This window comes from Dermacentor silvarum, chromosome 2 (genome assembly GCF_013339745.2).
Source record: "Dermacentor silvarum isolate Dsil-2018 chromosome 2, BIME_Dsil_1.4, whole genome shotgun sequence".
NCBI lineage: Eukaryota > Metazoa > Arthropoda > Arachnida > Ixodida > Ixodidae > Dermacentor > Dermacentor silvarum.
In genome coordinates, this window is record NC_051155.1 from 187,493,379 (window position 1) to 187,499,477 (window position 6,099).

The following is a 6,099-nucleotide window of genomic DNA, read 5'->3' on the forward strand; positions in this document are numbered from 1 at the left end:
TGTGGCGACTGTGTGCCAAGTGTGCAATCAGGCTTTCGCCTTCAAGTTTTACAGACGTGCAACACTTGCCTAAATTTTTTTTGGTACCATCTCCGTCGAAGGTTCATCCATCGGAGCGCCCGAGAGAACTCACCGAAATCGCCCCACCTACTTACTGATAGTCGGCCAGTGCCGTCAGCGCCTTAGCAGAGAGATGGGCAGTATGGGAACGCTGACATGATGAGCAGCATCGCAGCCAACTGCGGAAGAAAACGACGAGGAACGCGCGAGCAATGGCACGAGCGCTCTCTGTGACGCGTGCAATCAGGCACGCACTAGGCACACCTTTATTAAGCCCGAACCGTGGAGCAGCCGTGGTTTCAGGGAAGCATGCTCGTCTCGCACCCCGGAGGCCCAGGTTCGACTCCCACCCAGACCGAAACGTACCAAATTTTCTTTTGAAATCCACTAATTCACTTTGTTTACAGGAACCTCCGGGAAATGTGACGTGAATGCGAGCATTTGTTGACCTGTCTTTACTCTATGCGGCGTCAGCCATTTTAAGCGAAGCTTTATAGGCTCACTTGTGTCGGGGTCGGTGTAGTACGTGGTGTATCAGCATCGGCTCGAGCGTTGTCTTCTTCCGCCGCTGCCTCGTTGGCGTCCCCGGGTTGCGCTCAGGCCACTGCTTCCGCGTTCGTCGTCGTCGTCTTCTTCCACAGCTGGCTCCGTTGCCGCTCATTATTCCAACGTAGAATTTCACTTCTGTCGTCGTAATGGGGAGGCCGCGTTTACGGGGGTATGAGCCACAAGGGGATATGAGCCCATTCATTGTCTTACGTGACGGAGAGATGTTATTTTGAAGCAATTTAATTTCTGAGAATCGCAAGCGGCAATGGCGAGCGAATGTTGCTAACCACGCCGCCGAGCAAACACGAGATATCGAACGCAAGCGGCACCAGTGTCGAGCAGAGAATCGTACAACGCAACGGAAGGAAACTTTTCACGAATGGGAAGGAAAAGTAGAAGTAGAGGGAAGAATAAGTAGTACGAAAGCGAAGGAAAAGCAGCAGGAAAGGGAAGAAAAAGTAGTAGTTCAGGTCCACACGCGACAAGCATCGCTTACCCCCATTTTTTCTACAGAGGAAGAAAGGCTCGTGACTTCTTTTTTTTTTTTTTCGTCAAGGCGCAGATTCGCCAAGGTCACCGCCAACATTTGCATCTAAGGCTTTCGCCCTAATAGTCGATGAAATAGGTGATGTTCGAAACATGGTGTCAACGACGTGATTCCCGCGTTGCAATCGCTTTCGGCGCATACAGTCAGCAGAAGCATAGCCTTCGAGATCTGCTCTGTTATCCAAAGACAGCTGTCGCTTGGGCGTGGATCTGGACACCACCTATTAGCGAAGTGAACGTGGACGTCCTGCTGAGTGCACGCATGGTTCAGACGATTCTCGATGTTTCTACAGCCAACGGGAGCTGCGATGTGTAGTAAATGCATGGTATACTAGCGCTGTGCATGGCTCGGCTAATAGATACGACCTAACATGGCCTGCGGATATTTGGGGCCCATCTGGCTCCCCCAGATCTCGTGCGAAAGTAGCCGGCTGCAGTTGTGGCCGTTGTTGTTCCAGCTGACGCTAGTTCGACTGGATGCGAACCGATATATGACTTCACCAGTGTCGTGTGTGTTTCTTTCGTGTGTCCTCGTTTTTTGGGAAGAAGAAGAAGGCGCCGACTAGTGCGGACGTGGAAAGATCGGCTCCCGCTTTCGTTAATGTTTTCGGTCTGTTTTTGGTGTCACCTATCGCTGACATGCACGTCATTCGTCAGGGTTTCTTCTGAGGACTTCCTTCGGTGAGTGGCCCTTGTGCAGAAATTGTGGAACTTTTTGTGTCGATCACGCCGCTTCGAAGCTAGGCGCGGGTAGGCTTAGGCCTAACCCGACGAAGAGGGGCATTATGCCCGAAGTAGAAATGGTTGTAGGAGAGGACATCTCCTCCGAAGAAGCCAACAGCCCAGGCTGGACGACAGCGTTGGGCAAGAATAAGAAAACTCGGAAAGAAACACAAGTTTCAACGAGCAATAAATCCTACGTGAGCTCGAAGGGCGGCTGCCGCACGGCTGCCCCGCAAGGCGTGCTGCAACGCCTCGCAGCCTCGTCGAGGCTCCCTAGACTACCGAGGGAGCACATAAGAATTATTGTCCGCCCAAGGGACGGGTTGAACGTCAAGAAAGTAAGCCAAATCAGGCTGGCTCAAGCCTTGGCCATGGCGGCTGCACTAGCCCCCACAGAAACCGAGGGCGACATAGTTTGCCCTAATTTCACGCAAAACGTTCTCGTCGTCTCTACCCCGGAGAAGAAGAACGCCTCCGCTTATGCAGGGATCCAGCAAATCCGCATAAGCGAAGGACTATACAAGGTGGCCGCATACATCGCGGCCCCAGACAACACCTGCAAAGGGATCATACGAGGGATCGACGCAGACATCAGCGAGACCCAACTCCAGCGCATGATCGTCAACCACCGCAACCCGAAGGCTCTGGAAATCAAACGCATCAAGAACACCACAACAGTGGTCGTCCTCTTCGACGGCATGACAGTGCCTAACTATGTCATGTGCGGCGTCAGCCTTCTGCGCTGCACGCTGTACAAACGCCAAACCGAGGTGTGCTACGCGTGTGGCGGTTTGGGACATCGTGCGGACGTCTGTCCCAACCCCACCAATAAGGATTGCCGAGGCTGCGGACTAGCCTCCCCACCCGATGACCACCAGTGTTCGCCGGTGTGCGCCCTCTGCGGGGGCGCGCATCTTACGGCGGACAAAACGTGTAAGCAGCGCTTTCAAGTCCCATACGTCGTACGAAGACGCCGGCGGCGCCGCAAGCGCGCAAAGAACAAGCCCCAGCAGCAACAGCTGGCCAAGCAGAACCGGCAACGTGACTCCAGCGCGGCGGGAGCCCCCAGGAGGGAGCGCTCCGTCACGCCAACTGGTAGACAACGCAGCCTCTCCAGAGGGCGCTCTCGTTCCCGAGGGCGCTCTACCTCCCGGGTGCGGATCCGGGAAACGCCCACCTGGGCCGATCGTGTCAAGCCGAAGCAGACGACGCCGGCTCCAAAGGTAACGCAGGTAGCATTGCCGGAGCATAAAGTAGATCCCAGAGTCGCTCAACTCATGCAAGAGAACGCTAGACTCAAAGCAGAAATGAAGCAGATGAGGGCCGACTTTGAGTCGCTCCGTAATTCTTACCCCTCGCAAGCCGAGAAGCAACAGGTGCCCCCAACAGGGGAGCCACAGGCGCGCTCGAGTAAACGTAGGGCAACGCCCCCAGAGGGGGACGCTGACTCTATGGAAACCGAGTCGAATAACAAAGGCCTAGAAAGCATGCAGCGCGCAATCCAGCAGCTCACTGAAAGCGTGACCGCCCTCCTTAAAAGGATGGCGTCCCTGGAAAGCGGACAGGCCGCGTTAGCTACGGCTAGGCAGCCTTCGAGAGAGCCCAGTCGGGCACCTTTACCCGCAAGCGCCTCCCCCGTCAACAATACGGTGGAATGGCCAATCCAAGGCAATCACCATGGCGGTCAATTCAAATAAGCTGGTTGTGTGGCAGTGGAACTGCGCTAGTTTCCAACGGCGCAAAGCTCCGCTGCAGCAATCCGTTTCGGCACAGGCGGTCAAACCGCACGTAATTCTTTTACAAGAAACTCTCGATGACACGCCTACTTTGCCGGGATACCGGGTCGTATCGATACGGGAGGAGGGAAAGCGGGGCTTAGCAACCTTGGTCGCACGGAAGTGCTCCTTCCAAGTACACAAATTACCACTTGGCAAAACCAGGGTGGAGATCATTATGGTCGAAATTATCCCTAACAATTGGCTTAAGAGCAGTGTTTTCCTTTTAAACATATACAGCTCGCCGTCGGATCAACGGCAGGCATTCGCCACGATCATGACAAAGGCGGTGGCCCTTACCAAGGGGGCCCCCATAGTGATAGCGGGTGACTTCAATGCACCCCACGATTCCTGGGGATATCCCCGCAACTCCACTAAGGGCAATCTCCTAGTCCAGGCAGTTTCTGACTGCTCACTGGAATTGATTACGGATCCTCAATATCCGACGCGAATCGGCACGTCGGTAGTCCGAGATACCACTCCGGACCTGGCGTTCGTCAAGAACGCCCCCGGAGCAGGATGGCGAAATTTGCAAGAGAATCTGGGTAGCGACCACTTCATTGTGGAGATTACCCTAACAATTAGCGCAGCCCCTACCAGGGAATTTAAAGTGACGGACTGGGATGCCTTCCGGAAATTGCGGGAAGCGGACCAGACCGACTACGATAATCTCGATAGTCTGTTCACAAGACTACAGAAGGACGTACAAGCTGCGACCAAGGTGGTTATGACCGACCTAAAAGTTGATCGGATGGACGCGCGCCTTGCGCACCTCCTAGAAGCCAAAAACTCCATCCTGGCCCGCTGGAGAACGCACAGACTCCATCGCCGACTGCGCAAGAAAATTGCGGAGCTCAATCGTGCAATCGAAGCTCATTCAATCGAACTGTCCAAACAACAATGGAACGAAGTGTGTTCCTCGGTTGATGGGCAGATGAGAACCGGGGGAAAATGGAACCTCCTCAAGCACTTACTCAACGATTCGCAAAGCAAAAGCAATCAAAGACTAGCCATTGATCGCATAGTTCACAATCAAAAGGCGGCGGGCGTATTTGAACACGTCCTCCTGCAAGAGTTGGCCGAAAAGTATCTCCCGCTGGGCCCCTCCTGTGACGGGGATTATCCTCGTTACCGGGGGGGCGCAGTGGGGGAGCTCGACGCCTCCTTCACAGAATCCGAAATCTGGGAGGTGCTCCAAACGCTCAACGGTCGCTCTGCACCGGGCCCGGATGGAATCTCCAATAAGCTCCTCCGAAACTTGGACGGACATTCAGTAGCGTTGCTCACCGAGGAAGTCAATAAAATCTGGGAAACGGGCCTCGTCCCCGACTCCTGGAAGACAGCCTCAGTGGTGCTCATCCCGAAGCCAGGCAAACCTCTTGCGCCGGAGAACATGCGGCCCATCTCACTTACGTCCTGCGTAGGCAAGGTGGCCGAACATGCCATTCATAACCGTATATCTAAGCACATAGAAACTAATGAGTTATTCCCTCACAACATGGTCGGCTTTCGGCCGGCACTCTCCACACAGGACGTCATGCTGCTTATAAAGAGGCAAATCCTTGATGATGACACTAGAGACACTAGGGGCATCCTGGCTCTAGACTTGTCCAAGGCTTTTGATAACATCTCGCACCGGTTCGTGCTAGACGCGATCTCGGACCTGGGCCTGGGGTCACGATTCCATGCGTATGTTAGCTCCTTCCTCAGGGATCGCAAGGCCACTGTCAAAATAGGGCAGGTCAAATCCAAAGAATTTACATTGGGAGCGAGAGGCACTCCGCAAGGGGCGGTCATCTCTCCCCTACTGTTTAACATCGCCATGAAGGGCCTCTCGGAAAGACTGACCACAGTAAGAGGAACTGGTCACGCCCTCTACGCGGATGATATTACCGTGTGGTGCATGGGAGGGTCTGACGCTGCAGTTGAGAGTGCGCTCCAAGAGGCGCTCGACATCACAGAACACTTCCTACTAGACACGGGCCTGAGTCTGTCACCAACCAAGTCCGAACTTCTATTGTATAGGCCCACCAGACGGGGGGTTAGGTGCTCCACACCCTTAGATCAAGTTCCCATAGCCGTCTATACGAGGAACGGAGAACAAATCCCCAGAGTGGATACCATCCGGGTCCTCGGACTCTTGCTGGAATCACTCGGGGGGCAACTCACAGACTATAGCCCGCATCACCACCAAGACGGAGAATATGCTTAGGCTTATCCTCAGGGTCTCGAACCGCCGGGGGGGTTTAAGTGAAAGCAATCTCCTCAGGCTCTACCACGTGTTTCTTATGAGCCACGTTAACTATGTAGCTTCCGCTTTGCGCTGGTCTAAACGGGAAGAGGCCAAAATCGACGCCCTCATGCGCAAAAGCATCAAGCGCGTGCTGGGTTTACCACTCACTACCAGCTCCGAGCGTCTCATGCAACTAGGCATGCACAACACCCT